The following is a 15,589-nucleotide window of genomic DNA, read 5'->3' as shown; positions in this document are numbered from 1 at the left end:
CTAATGGAAAAATCCTTGAGGCCTTCAGGCAAAAAGGTGAACCAGTCATGAAGATGAAGAAGATTGCAACATAAGACTCCAAGCTGAGTAATCTACACAATGGCAGTTCAATTCTGGATTGACAGTTTTTATTTTTTTGAGCTTCTTGAAAGTATTTGACTATCTTCAGATCTCCATAGATTCTCATAAGAAGTCAGTGGAATTTTCATCATTCTCCACATGTGTGTAATATATCATTTTTCTCTGACTTCTTTGAAGATTTTCTTTTGATCTTGGCTTTTAGCAATTTAACTGTGATGTGCCTTGGTATAATATTATTTGTTATTTATCTTGGAATCTGCTGAGCTACTTGAATCAGTGAATTTATGTCTTTTACCAAATTTGGGACATTTTCAACCATTATTTCTTCAAATACTTTTTATGCACCTTTTCCTCTCTCTCTTCATTGGATTCAGTTTACATATATCTTGTTGATATTGTCCTACATACCTCTCAGGGACTTCATGTTTCCTCCTTTTTTTCTCTGCACTTAGATTGAATCATTTATATTGATCTGTCTCCAAGATCTTAAATTGGTAGAATTAATATAGTTAAAATAGCCATACCGCGCAAGCAATCTACAGATTTAATTGTGATACCTATCAAGTTACCCATGACATTTTTCACAGAAGTAGAACAAATAATCCTAAAATTTATATGGAACTACAAAAGACTCAGGCTTACCAAAGCAATCCTAAGGAAAAAGGAACAAAGCTGGAGGTATAACCCTTTTAGACTTCAGATAGTATTTCAGAGCTACAGTAATCAAAACAGTGTGTTATATTCTTTTATTCACCTTTATCCAGTAAGCATTTCAGTTCTAGAATATTCTTTCTTTCATCCTTTCTTAGTTTCTGTTTCTCTGCTAAGATGTCCTTATCTTTTCATTAAGACATATTTTACTTTAGACCACTGTGCATAATTATAACAACTACTTTTAGAGAGTTGTCTGCTAATTCCCAACATCAGAGTTGCCTTGGGGTTGCTATACATTGTTTGTCGTCATTGACATTTTCCTGAGTGTTCATATGTTAAGTAATTTTAGGTTATAGCCTGACAATTGAGGATATGTGTTTTAGATACTAAAATCTGTTAATTTCTTTGAAGAGTGTTGATGTTTTGCTTCAGTGGTTTCCCTGGTTGACTCAAAACAGTAAAGGGCCTTTTGGAAGGCAACTGAGATCTCAGTCCAGTTCTTTTGTCTTTAGTTATAGTTTTTTCCAGTACGAATGGTTTTGGAATAAGGCACTGATTCAGGCAAAGTTTATACATAGGATTTGGGGTTTCCCCTCCCTGTTTGTTTGTTTGTTTTCTGGTATTCTCTGTTTGTCAGGGACCATCGTTGCCCTGAACTCTGTCCTCATTTTGGCTAGCAAGACTGCAGTTTTCTTTTGGAATTTTAGCCACTGTTTGTCCCTTTCCTTAGACCAAATGCTATTAAGAAAAAAAGATGAAACTCAGATTTACCTGGTGTCATGCTTCAGTTTTTGTCTCTCTTCCAGAACTGGCTTTTTTGTTTACTGTTGCAGTGCCTTAGGTTCATTTTGTCTGTGTGTGCTTTTCAGTGTTTTAGTTGTCAGAGCACCAGTCTAGTAGGAGTTCATTCTGCTGTCCTGGAATTGAAACTCACATTCTTTTACTTGAATCTGTTTTTGCCTTTATAACTCACATGGGTTTCTTGAAGTCAGCATTAGTTGGTTCTTTGATTTTGACCAGTCTAACAATATGGCTCATTCCACTGGAATATTTAGACTATTTATGTTTAATATGATTACTGATAGGATTGAGTTTAAGTTCACCATCTTAACAATTGTTTTTTCTATTTGTCCCAACTGTTCTCTGTTATTTTTCCCCTTTAGTTTCCTTCTTTTAAATTATTTCAGTGTTATTTTAGGATTATGTTTTATTACCATTATTGATTTATTAACTCTACTTCATTTCAATATTGAAAGGTTTATGTTTCTTTAACCTATTATAATCTACCTTCACATAACATACTACTTCACATTTAATATAAGAACCTTGGATCGGTACATTCGGTTCATCCCTCCTATCCTTTGTGCTGTCGTCCTGTGTTTTACATGTGTGTGAGTGTTGTGAGAGAGATCTATGTATGTGTAAACCATAGATATCAGTCAAGGTCCAGTTAGAAACTATACCACTAATTTAAGCAGGGAAAATTAAAGAATTGTTAATTAGTAAAATGTTATTAACTACTAAAAGAGGTTAAAAAGGACTCCATGGTACTCAGAATTAGTGAGTACAAAAAAGTAGATCTGTACCTAGAGAATTGGACAGTGAAGGGTCTAAAGACTTAGGAGAGTTCCAAACCCTAGGCTGAGGTTAGACCTCTTCAAAGAAGATATGACTGCCACAAAGCATATAGCATTCACGTGGTGAAGAGCCTTGCCATCTGATTTAGGCCAGAGCAGATCTGTAACGTCATCTCACTGTTGCAGGAGTAGTACTTGTAATCCGGAGCTGGCATATTAAAAGCAGCCTGACGAGGGGAAGGCAGCTGCCTGAGAACAAGGCAGAACCAGTGCAGCAGTGGCTGTGGGTGGGGGAAGACGGTTACGTGAGGCCAGTTGAAGTTGCTTATAGAAGAGTGTTGTTGGGTAAGGAGTGTGGCCTGAGGATAACAGCCAAAGATGCTGCAAAACTGACGTCAGCTTGGGGCGTTCGTGGTTGAGATGTGGCTTAAAGTGGTCCAGGAGGGCTGCTGGGGCTTGGCTCTGAGTGGAATAAAAAATGGAAAGAGGACTGGACCTGGAGAGGTGCCTTCCTGCTATTCTCATCTTGCAGAGTCACTCTAACACCTTCTTTTGGTAACGTTAGGCCTAACATTAGATCAGTTAGCAAAGGAGAAATTTTGACAGGGTCCAGCTCCTATATGTCATAACAGGTAGATTTGTAGCTGAGAGATAAAATTGGTATCTGGTGAAATACACTGTTAAATAAATTTTGCATTTAAATTCTTAAAGAAACTTAAAAATGAGAAAATGTCTTTTTATATTAGTTTCTATATTCTATCAGATTTGGTTTGCTTGAAAAAAAGTCTTCTTTTGTCCTTTTTTTAAAAAAAAAATTCAACTTTTTGCTTTGAGATAATGGTGGTATCACACATAAGAAGTAATTCATAAACATCCTTGTGTACTCTTTTAGGTTCTACCAGTGTTCATGTCTTACATAACTATAGTATGAGATCACCACCAGGAAATTGACAGTACTACAATCTACTGATATTATTCCGTTTTCCTAATTTTTTACCCTTTTATAATCACATTCCCCGTGTCCCCAAACCCTGGCAACTGCTACTCTGTTCTCCATCTCTATGACTTGGTCAGTTTAACTTTTTATGTTTTATAAATCATACAGTATGTAACCTTTCAGGGCTAGCTTTTTTTTTCATTCAGCATAATTCCCCTGAGACATATGTAAGTAGTGGCATGTAGCAGTAGTTCCTTTATGTTGCTGAGTTATGTTTCACAGTATGGATGTAATAGAGTTTGTCCATTCACCTACTGAAGGACATATTAGTTTCATTTTTAGCTATTATGCATAAAGTTCCTATGAACATTCATGTACATGCTTTTTGGCATATGAGTAAGTTTTCATTTCTCTGAGATAAATGCTTAAGAGTTTAATTGCTGAAGCATATGAAAATTCTTTGTTTCATTTTTTAAATTGAAATATGATTTACATAAAAATTTAATCATACACTTTTAAAGTGTATGGTTCATTGGTTTTGGTATATACACAAGATTGAGCAACCATTATCACTGTCTAACCCAGAACATTTTCATCACCCTAAATGATCATTAATAATCATTCCCCTCTCCTAATTCCTTGTAACTCCCTAGTGGCCAATAATCTGCTTTCTATTTCTATGGATATTCCTATTCTGGACATTTTATATAGATGGCATCATGCAATATGTGACAATTTATGTCTGGCTGTTTTAGCGTAGCATGTGTCATCTATATCGCAGCATATTTCAGAATCCATTCTTTTTATGGCTGAATAATATTCCATCGCATGGATATACAGCATTTTGTTTATCCATTTTTTACAGTAGACATTTGGCTTATCTCCACATTTTGGCTATGGTGAATAATGCAGTTGTAAACATTTATGTAGAAGTTTGATTATGAACATTTATTTTTAGTTCTCTGGAGTTTCTACCTAGGAGTGGATTGCAGTGGTAACTCTATGTTTAACCTTTGAGGAACTGCCAAACTGTTTTCCAAAGAGGCTGTACTATTTTGTAGTTCTACCAACAATATGTGAGGATTCTCCACGTTGCCATCAACATTTGTTATTTTCTGTACTTTTGATTATAGTCACCCTAGGATGTGTAAATTGATTTCTTATAGTTTTCATTTGTATTTTTTCTAATGACTAATCATGTCTTTTCATGTGCTTATTGGTCATTTATGTAGTTTCTTTGGGGAAATATTTATTCAAACCTGTTGTCCATTTAAAAATTATAATAGTTGTCTTTTTGTTGTTCAGTTCTAAGAGTGTTTTATATATTTGAGATACTAGACCCTTATCATATATATGATTTGCAAATATTTTCTCCCATCTGTGTGATTTATCTTTTACATTTTTTGATAAATTGCTTGTGTTTTGTTATCATGTCTGAAAGACTTTCTAATCCAGTGTCATGAAGATTTACCTCCATTTTCTTATTTAAATTGTATACTTTTAGCTTTTACATTTAGGTCTTGATACATTTTGAGTTAGTTTTTGCATATGATGTGATGTAGAGATCTAAAGTTCTATTTTTGTGTGGGATATCTAGTTATCTTACCACCATTTATTGAGACGGCTGTTCTTTTCCCAGGGCACGTAGGCACATAGGCATATTTCTTGATTCTCAATTCTGTTCTGTTGATCTATATGTCTTATCTTTTTCCAGTACCACAGAGACTTGATTACTCTAGCTTTGTAATAGGTTTAGAAATTGAGAAATATGGATCCTCCAACATTATTATTTTTCAAAATGATTTTAGCTATTCTAAATCCCTTGCACTTCCATGTGAATATTAAGATCTGCTTCTCAATTTATTAAAGAAAAAAGCCAACTGTTATTGTTGATAATGATTGCATTGACTCTTTAGATTAGTTTGTGGATTATTGCCATCCTAACAGTATTATGTCTTCTAATCCATGAATGTGGGATATCTTTCTGTTTATTTAGGTCTTCAGTTTCTTTCAACAATTTTATAGTTTGAACATTGAACACTTTTTAGTGTAAAAATACTGAATTTCTTCTGCTAAATTTATTCTTTTTGATGTTTTTGTACATAGAATTATATTCTTAATTTCCCTTTATAATTGTTTAGTGCCTAGTATATAAAAATTCTTGTCTAGGAAATCCCATGAACAGAGGAGCTTGGCAGGCTTCAGTCCATGGGGATGCAAAGGTCAGACACGACTTAGTAACTAAAACAACAACAGTATAAAAATACAGTTGATTTTTATATATTGATATTATATCCTTCAACTTTGCCAGACTCATTTATTAGCTCTTTCTTGTTTTTGTTGAATTCCTTCCAGTTTTCTGTAAACAAGAGCAAGTCATCTACCAATTAAGAGTTGTATTTCTTCCTTTCTGATCTATGTACCTTTTATTTCTTTTTCTTGCTTAGTTGCCCTGGCTAGAATATAGAATGTTAAATAGAAGTGAAGAGACTAGACATCTTTGTGTTGATCATAGGGGGAAAGGTTTTAGTCTTTTGCCATTAAGTGTGTTAGCTTTAGATTTTTCATAGGTCCCCATATGTAATTGAGGAAATTCTCTTCTATATTTTCTGTTTTTAGTATAAAAGGTATTTGATTTTATCAGATAATCTTTCCTTCTTTCACCTATTGAGATGATCATATGTTTTTATTGTTTGTGTGTTGAACCAGCTGTGCGTTACTGGGGATAATTTTCATTTGCTTATGGAGTATAATCCTTTTTATATGTTGCTGGATTTGGCTTGCTAGTATTTTGTTGAAGATTTTTACATCTGTATTCATAAGAGATAATGGTCTGTAGTCTTCTTTTCTGTTATGTCTTTGTCTGGATTTGGTATCACAATTGTATTGGCCTTATAGAAGGAGTTCCTCTACTCTCTGTTCTTTTTTTTTTTTCCCTTTCCTTTTGGTTCTTTTTTTTTTTTTTAAGTATCTGGTCAGTTACTTTCGTGGTCAGCTAATGACTAAGCAGAGATTTCTTTAACTACCTGAATCTGCTAAGTCTCCCAGTCCTTGCTGAGGTCTCTGTGTATGTATTGTGGCATACCTTCCCCTCTCAGTTAGGTGGACAGTTGACAGCTTTGCTTTAGACTTCACTTCTTATGTGTGCTATACGTGCTAAATCACTTTAGTCGTGTCTGACTCTTTGCCACCCTATGGACTGTAACCTGCCAGGCTCCTCTGTCCATGAGATTCTCCATGCAAGAATATTGGAGTGCGTAGCCAATCCCTACTCCAGGGGATCTTCCCAACCTAGGGATCAAACCCAGGTCTTCGGCATTGCAGGCAGATTCTTTTTTTTTTTTTAATTTTATTTTATTTTTAAACTTTACAATATTGTATTAGTTTTGCCAAATATCGAAATCAATCCGCCACAGGTATACATGTGTTCCCCATCCTGAACCCTCCTCCCTCCTCCCTCCCCATACCATCCCTCTGGGTCGTCCCAGTGCACCAGCCCCAAGCATCCAGTATTGTGCATCAAACCTGGACTGGCAACTTGTTTCATACATGATATTATACATGTTTCAATGCCATTCTCCCAAATCTTCCCACCCTCTCCCTCTCCAACAGAGTCCATAAGACTGTTCTATACATCAGTGTTTCTTTTGCTGTCTCGTACACAGGATTATTGTTACCATCTTTCTAAATTCCATATATATGCATTAGTATACTGTATTGGTGCAGATTCTTGACCATCTGAGCCACTGGGGAAGCCCTTCTTCATTTCTTATGAAGAGCTTCAATTTCAGCAGAGTTGAGAGCTTAGGGTTTCTCAGGTCTTTTCCTGAGCATATGTGCAACTCTGGGCATGCATGTGATCTTGTATATTTCTAGAAATATGCCAGTTTTTCAAAGTTCCTCTGTAAATCTCCTTCCCCAATTTTTTTGTTTAAGGTTTTTGGTTGTCTGTTGTTTGCTCCAGCTGTTATCTACTGTCTTAGGCAGCAGTGAAGTTAAAACAGTTGCCTGTAATTTATCTCAGCTGGGGAAAGTGTTTTTGTACTGGGCAAGCTTGTAGTCAGATCAAGTTAAAAACAGACTTGCAAGTGGGGTCTTTCAGGGAACCATGAGACAGTCAAATGACAGTTCTCTGGGAGTGAACTCCAGCTTGGGTCTGTCCCTCCCGGTGCTGGCCAGGCCACTGCAGGTAAAGCGGAAAGCGACTGCAGCATGTTTCCAGGCTCTGCAGTGCTGGAGGGTTGGGCATAGGGCCGGGGCAAGTGAAATGCCCCAGGGTCACAGCCTAGTCTTCTGACTGGGATGTTTGCCGCTTTCCTTAAACAAACCCTCCCTGTGTTACTGCAGCTCTTTGAGTTTAACTTCTAAAGTTTTATTCATGTAGCTTATGAATAATTTTTGGCAGTATTCTTGTTAATTTTATGAAAAGAGAATTTTTGGAGGTCCTTACTCTGCCACTTTTCATCTGAATTTGTAGTTTCATTAAAAACTTACAAATAATTTTTCAGGTTGGCTATACCATTTTACATTCTCCCCTAGCAGTGTGATTGTTCCAGTTTCTCCACATCGCACCAGTGTTATTTTGATGTCGTTATTTAACATTTTTTTCTTCATTTTGATAGATGTGTGGTTTTATCTAATTGTGATTTTCATTTGTATTTCTCCAATGCCTAATAACATTTGACATCTTTTAAAATACTTGTCATCTTTATCTTTTCTTCAGTGAAATGTCTGTTCTTGGCTATTGTACATTTTCTATTTGGGTACTTTTTTCTAGTTGTAAGAATTTTAAGAATTCTTTATATATTCTGGAAACGAGTCCTTGGTTGTATATGTTGTTTACAAATATTTTCTCCCATTGTATACTTTCTATTTTCATGTTCTTTTGCAGAGCGAAAGTTTTATCTTTTGATGAGGTCCACGTTAACAATTTTTGCTTTTATGTATCATGTTTTTAGTATCAAGTATACTAATCCTAGGCCCTAAAGATTTTCTTCTGCCTTTTTCCTCTAAAAGTTGTATACTTTTTTACTTTACATTTGTCTTCATAGTTCTGAAATATATATATAATTTTTACCTTCTGGAATTAGAGTTCTTCAGTTCAGTTCAGTTCAGTCACTCAGTTGTGTCCGACTCTTTGCAATCTCGTGGACTGTAGCATGCCAGGCTTCCTTGTCTATCACCAACTCCTGGAGCTTGCTCAAACTCATGTCCATCAAGTCAGTGATGCCATCCAACCATCTCATCCTCTGTCATCCCCATATCCTCCTGTCTTCAGTCTTTCCCAGCATCAGATCATTCCCAAGGAGTCAGTCCTTTGCATTGGGTGGCCAAAGTATTGGAGTTTCAGCTTTAGCATCAGTCCTTCCAATGAATATTCAGGACTGATCTCCTTTAGGATGGACTGGTTTTATCTCCTTGCAGTCCAAGGAACTCTCAAGAGTCTTCTCCAACACCACAGTTCTAAAGCATCAATTCTTTGGCACTCAGCTTTCTTTATAGTCCAACTCTTACATCCATACATGATTACTGGAAAAACCATAGCTTTGACTAGACAGACCTTTGTCAGTAATGTCTCTGCTTTTTAAGTTGTATAGTGTTTTACTCTGCTAAAAGTTGTTTAGTTTCTTACTTTACATTCTGCGTCTTAATTCTGATATACACACACACACACACACACATATATATAGTTTTCTGGAATTAGAGTTCTTGGTTGCCGGTTACTTCTTTCCTTTCAACATTTTCTTGGTGTCTTTGTCTTCTGGCTTGCATACTTTCTGAAGAGACATTCCTATATTTCTTCCACAGTATGTAAAGTGTCTTTTCTCCTTGGGCTACTTTGAAGAATTTCTATTTCTTATATTGGTTTTCAGGAATTTGTTATGATTTGTTATGATTCGCTTGACATATGATTATCCTTGACATTCATTGAGCATCTTGGGTTTTTGTCTTTGTTGTTGTCATTGTTTAGTCACCAAGCTGTGTCCGATGCTTTGTGACCCCATGGACTGAAGCACACCAGACTTCTTTGTCTTCCATTATCTCCCGGAGTTTGCTCAGATTCATGTCCATTGAGTCGGTGATGCCATCTAACCATCTTATCCTCTGCTGCTCCTGTTTCCTTTTGCCTTCAATCTTTCTCAGAATCAGGGTCTTTTCCAATGAGTCAGCTTTTCACATAAGGTGACCAAAATATTGGAGTTTAAACTTCACCATCAGTCCTTCCAATGAATACCCAGGGTTGATTTCCATTAGGATTGACTGGCAGTCCAAGGGACTATCAAGAGTCTTCTACAGCATCAGTTCTTTGGCACTCAGCCTTCTTTATTGTCCAACTCTCATCCATACATGACTACTGGGAAAACCATAGATTTGACCATATGGACCTTTGTCAGCAGACTGATGTCTCTGCTTTTTAATACACTGTCTAAATTTGTCAGAGGTTTCCTTCTGAGGAGCAAGTATCTTTTAATTTCCTGGCTGCAGTTAACCATCCACAGTGATTTTGGAGCCCAAGAAAAGAAAATCTGTCACTGCTGCTTCTTTTTCCCCTTCTGTTTGCCATGAAATGATAGGACTGCATGCCCATCTTAGTTTTCTTAATATTGAGTTTCAAGACAGCTTTTTCACTCTCCCTTTGCATACCTATCAAGAGGCTCTTTAGTTCCTCTTGACTTTCTGCCCCTAGAATAGTATCATCTGCATATCTGAGGTTGTTGCTATTGCTCCTGGCAATCGTGATTCCAACGTGTGATTCATACAGCCTGGCGTTTTGCATGATGTACTCTGTGTGTCTGTGCCTGCTCAGTCACTCAGTCATGTCCGATTCTTTGTGACCCCATGGACTGTAGTCCGCCAGGCTCCTCTGTCCATGGAATTTTCCAGGCAAGAAAACTGGAGTGGATTGCCATTTCCTTCTCCAGGAGATCTTCCCAATCTAGGGATCAAACCCACGTCTCTGGCTTTTCCTGCATTAGCCCGAGGAGTCTTTACCACTGCGCCACCTGGGAAGCCCTAGGATATACTCTGTATATAAGTTAAATATGCAGGGTGACAATATACAGCTTGTCTTACTCTTTTCCCAAATTTGCACCATCAGTTGTTCCATTCAGAACATGACCCGTCTGTCTTGCGTGGCCCTGCATGGCATGGCTTATAGCTTCATTGAATCACACAAGCCTCTTCACCACAACAAGGCTGTGATCCCTGAAAGGTTGTGTCTTTAGAGCTTGCATCAAATTTGAAATTTTTAAACATTATTTCTTTAGATATTTATTTCTATGCCCTTATCTCTGGTCCCTACTTTTGGGACTCTTACCTGTTGTTAGCTTGATATTGTCCCATAAGTACTGACACACTGTTACAGTTCTTTTCAGTCTTTATTTTTTTTAATGTGCTTCAGTTAGGGCAAATTAAATTATGTTTCTCTATTTTCAGAGTTAGTAATATTTTCTGGTTCAATATCTAATCTGCTGTTAATCCCACCTAGTAGGATTTTTATTTTTTATATTTGATCTCTAGAAGTGCTATTTGGGTCTTCTTTATATGTTAACATTTGTCTTACAATGTTAATGTTTTTCTTTGAATACCTGGGTATAATTATTATTTATGTTTTAAAGTTTTTATTTGCTAATTGCTTTATCTGTGTCATACCAGATCTATTTATGTTAACTATTTTTTATCCTGGTTATTGGTCATATTTTCCTGATTCTTAGCACTTTTTCATTAGATGCTGGACCTTATAAATGCTAATTGTTGAGTGTTACACTTTGTTGTCTTCCTTTTTGTGGTGCTTTGTTCTGGCTTTAAAATTATTTGCAATTTAGTTTGATCCTTTCATGGTCTGTCTTTATGCTTTGTTAGGACAGGTCTAGAGTAACCTCTACTGTAGGGATAGTTTAGCCCTGTTACCCACAGAATGCCTTTTGAGCATCTCATTTAAATGCACAAAGTGATCAACAAGGATTTGGTACCCTTGCTGCTCAGAACTTGAGTGCTTTCTAGCCCTGTATGAGTTCTGTGGACTGTTCAGTTGTTAGAATTTTACAATTCAGCTAAGAGTCAAAGGTTGCCTTGAAGTTTTGTTTTCTTGTTTTCTTTTTTCAGTAGTGCTTCTCCTCCAGAACTGTAGTCCACAAGGTCCAGCTGCCTCGGGTTCCCTGAACTGCTGTGTATCTTCATAACTCAGTGACACTTGCATTCTTTGTTTGGGATCCAGGTCCACAATTTGCCTGTAGGCAAATTGGCCACAATTTCTTGTGAGCAACAAGTGAGTTGCTCACCTCACTTGTTTTCTCTCTCTCTAGCTGCCTCTTGTCAGTATCTGAAAATAATTGTTTCATATAATACATTCAGTTTTCTTATTGCTTATAGCAACTAGGTAAATCTGGTCCCTATTATTTAATCATGACTGCAAATAAATGACTTGTTCCTTTAATTAAAAAAAAATTTTAATTTGGAACAGTTTTGTATTTACAGAAAAGTTGTAAAGATACTAAATACAGAGTTCTGGTATCCAGTTTCTCCTGTTGTCAACATCTTAATACAATTTTTGTAGAACTTTTGTCAAAATTAAGACACTGACTTTGGCATATTACTATTAAGTAAATATCTATAATTTTATTTAAAAAAAACCAGCCAACCATTTCCCAAAGTGGCTATATTGTCATGCATTCTCACAAAATGAATGCATCATTTTGAGTAGAAGAAACAGCTTGATGAAAACCACTTAGGTTGAGACACCACCATTTTAACTAATTTGAAATTACAAAAATTTAGAGAAGGGACTTAAAATTGCCAAGCCTTTGATTACAGATGACTCATGATAACAGTAATAACTATAACAGTGGGGTTCATTGAATTCTCTTCTAAGGGCTTTACATTTATTGATTCATTTAATCCTTACAATATCCCAATGTTCTTGATGCTATTATCCTCCAGTTCCTTAGATTAAGAAAGTGAAAAGGTCACTGATTTTCCCTTGCTCACATGGCTAAAAAGGTACACGCTGTCTGGCTCCAGGACCTACTCTCTGATCCATTCTGCCAAGGATGATTGTTATCGGTTGCACATCAGAAAAACCTGAGATGGCCTTGGGCATCTATATTTTGAAGACCACTGGTGATTCTTATGTGTCGTCAGGATTGAGAACGTTCTAAACTGCTGCTTCTTCATTATAATGTAGATAAATTTAATGTGTTAAAATATACTTCTTTATTTTAATGATAATAGTGAATAATTTAGTTCTTGTTTTGACTCAGACATTTTAAAGTCCTTTTATATAGGTAGAATGTTCAAACTCTTGCACAATTGCATTCATCTCATGCACTAGCAAAGAAATGCTCAAAATTCTCCAAGCCAGGCTTCAACAGTATGTGAACCATGAACTTCCAGATGTTCAGGCTGGATTTAGAAAAGGTAGAGGAACCACAGATCAAATTGCCAACATCCGTTGGATCATCGAAAAAGCAAGAGAGTTCCAGAAAAACTTGTATTTCTGCTTTATTGACAATGCCAAAGCCTTTCACTGTGTGGATCACAACAAACTGTGGGAAATTCTTAGAGATGGAAATACCAGACCACCTGACCTGTCTCCTTAGAAATCTGTATGCAGGTCAAGAAACAACAGTTAAAACTGTACATGGAACAACAGACTGGTTCCAAATTGGGAAAGGAGTACGTCAAGGCTGTTATATTGTCACCTTGCTTATTTAACTTATATGTAGAGTCAGTTCAGTTGCTCAATCGTGTCTGACTCTTTGCGACCCCATGAACCACAGCACTCCACGGCTCCCTGTCCATCATCAACTCCTGGAGTCCACCCAAACCCATATCCATTGAGTCGGTGATGCCATCCAACCATCTCACCCTCTGTTGTCCCCTTCTCCTCCTGCCCTCAATCTTTCCCAGCATCAGGGTCTTTTTCAGTGAGTCAGCTCTTTGCATCAGGTGGCCAAAGTATTGGAGTTTCAGCTTCAGCATCAGTCCTTGCAATGAACACCCAGGACTGATCTCCTTTAGGATGGACTGGTTGGATCTCCTTGCAGTCCAAGGCACTCTCAAGAGTCTTCTCCAACACCACAGTTCAAAAGCATCAATCCTTCTGTGCTATGCAGAGTACATCATGAGAAATGCTGGGCTGGATGAAGCACAAGCTGGTGTCAAGATTGCCGGGAGAAATATCAATAACCTCAGATACGCAGATGACACCACCCTTATGGCAGAAAGCAAAGAAGGACTGAAGAGCCTCTTGATGAAAGTGAAAGAGAAGAGTGAAAACCTGGCTTAAAACTCAACATTCAGAAAACTAAGACCACAGCATCCGGTCCCATCGCTTCATGGCAAATAGATTGGGAAACAGTAGAAACAGTAAGAGACTGTATTTTGGGGGGCTGCAGAGTCATTGCGGATTATGACTGCAGCCATGAAATTAAAAGAGGCTTACTCCTTGGAAGAAAAGTTATGACCAACCTAGACTGCATATTAAAAAGCAGAGACATTACTTTACTCACAAAGGTCCATTTAATCAAAGCTTTGGTTTTTCCAGTAGTCATGTATGAATGTGAGTTAGACTATAAAGAAAGCTGAGTGCCGAAGAATTGATGCTTTTGAACTGTGGTGTTGGAGAAGACTCTTGAGAGTCCCTTGGACTACAAGGAGATCCAACCAGTCCATCCTAAAGGAGATCAGTCCCGGGTGTTCATCAGAAGGACTGATGTTGAAGCTGAAACTCCAATACTTTGGCCACCTGATGCGAAGAGCTGACTCATTTGAAAAGACCCTGATGCTAGGAAAGATTGAGGGCAGGAGAAGGGGACACCAGAGGATGAGATGGTTGGATGGCATCACTGACTCAATGGACATGAGTTTGGGTAAGCTCCGGGAGTTGGTGATGGACAGGGTGGCCTGGTGTGCTGCAGTCCATGGGGTTGCAGAGAGTCAGACACGACTGAGTGACTGAACTGCACTGAACAGATATAGGTAGAACTAGAACTGAAGCACATATTTTGCAGATTACAGAAAAATCAGTTATCTCTCTGTTTTGGTGTCTAGGCACTCTGCCTTTTTGTGTAACACATGCAAATATGTGTTTATAGTGTGCACGCGTGTGTGTGTATAATTACATGTTGTTTTCTGGCATAAAGAATTTTTAGAGTAATCTGACTAAGTAATTACATATTGCTTCCTAAGAGTAATGTTTAAAGAATACTTACCTTAAAATATAGACACATTTTAAAAAATAAAATAGGGAATCATTTTGTGTGCACAAAGCAAGGAATAAAATGAATCATAGAATGGTTTAATTGGTTAAATTGTGTTAGGCCCAGAAGGTTAATACCCACACAAAATTGATTTAATCCAGCATATAGAAATCTTCTTAAATTTATTAATTTTGTATCTTTCTTATTTTTTGTAATTAGACTTTTTAACATTTGATATTAGGCTATAAAATATAGAGGACTAAATTCTGTTTAAAATATGTGAAGATTGATTATGAAGTATAATAAGATAGTAGTTTTTTTTTTAATTTTATTTTATTTTTAAACTTTACATAATTGTATTAGTTTTGCCAAATATCAAAATGAATCCGCCACAGGTATACATGTGTTCCCCATCCTGAACCCTCCTCCCTCCTCCCTCCCCATACCATCCCTCTGGGTCGTCCCAGTGCACTAGCCCCAAGCATCCAGTATCGTGCATCGAACCTGGACTGGCAACTCGTTTCATACATGATATTTTACATGTTTCAATGCCATTCTCCCAAATCTTCCCACCCTCTCCCTCTCCCACAGAGTCCATAAGACTGTTCTATACATCAGTGTCTCTTTTGCTGAAAATAGTTTATATCAAAATCTAGTTCTCTGGTCTCAAAATCAGTGATACAGATTTATTTTTAAAATTATTATTGTGTGATTTTCATTGGTCACTATTGTTTTGTTCTTAATAGTTGGCTGCTGACAATTGCATGATGTCTCCACCAGAGAGTGCTAGAGATACTTCAGTGGGGAATGTTATTTACTTAGGCTTGCCTGGACTTGTCAGTGGGTTAGACCTTTTTTATTTTTAGGAAAGAATTTGATTTCTTGTTTACAAAATTCCACTTGCTGTGAAATAAATTGTATATCTTGACAATTGAGTATTTCTACAGATATTGTAAATGATAAGTGTTTAATCACTTCATTCTTGGTTCTCCTAGCTGTCTTGAAATATCTTTGATTTGATTATTTTGTGACGTTATCCTTTAAAAATTAAAAGTTGTGTTTCCTTATACACAGTAGTTGTTGATTTTTCTTAACATTATTAGGTGTTCTGCTGAAAACCTTCATAACTTAAAATGAAC

General features: G+C 36.8%; 1 protein-coding gene across 4 annotated transcripts in view; it reads left to right on the top strand.

Moving 5' to 3' along the window:
• Window positions 1-15,589, top strand: part of LRRC28 (leucine rich repeat containing 28) — a 189,931-nt gene that overhangs the window by 28,515 nt on the left and 145,827 nt on the right. The gene's annotated exons all lie outside the window — the stretch shown is intronic.

Source organism: Bos indicus, chromosome 21, assembly GCF_029378745.1.
Source record: "Bos indicus isolate NIAB-ARS_2022 breed Sahiwal x Tharparkar chromosome 21, NIAB-ARS_B.indTharparkar_mat_pri_1.0, whole genome shotgun sequence".
Lineage (NCBI taxonomy): Eukaryota > Metazoa > Chordata > Mammalia > Artiodactyla > Bovidae > Bos > Bos indicus.
Note: the sequence above shows the minus strand (reverse complement) of the source record. Positions and strands in the feature narration are given on the sequence as shown.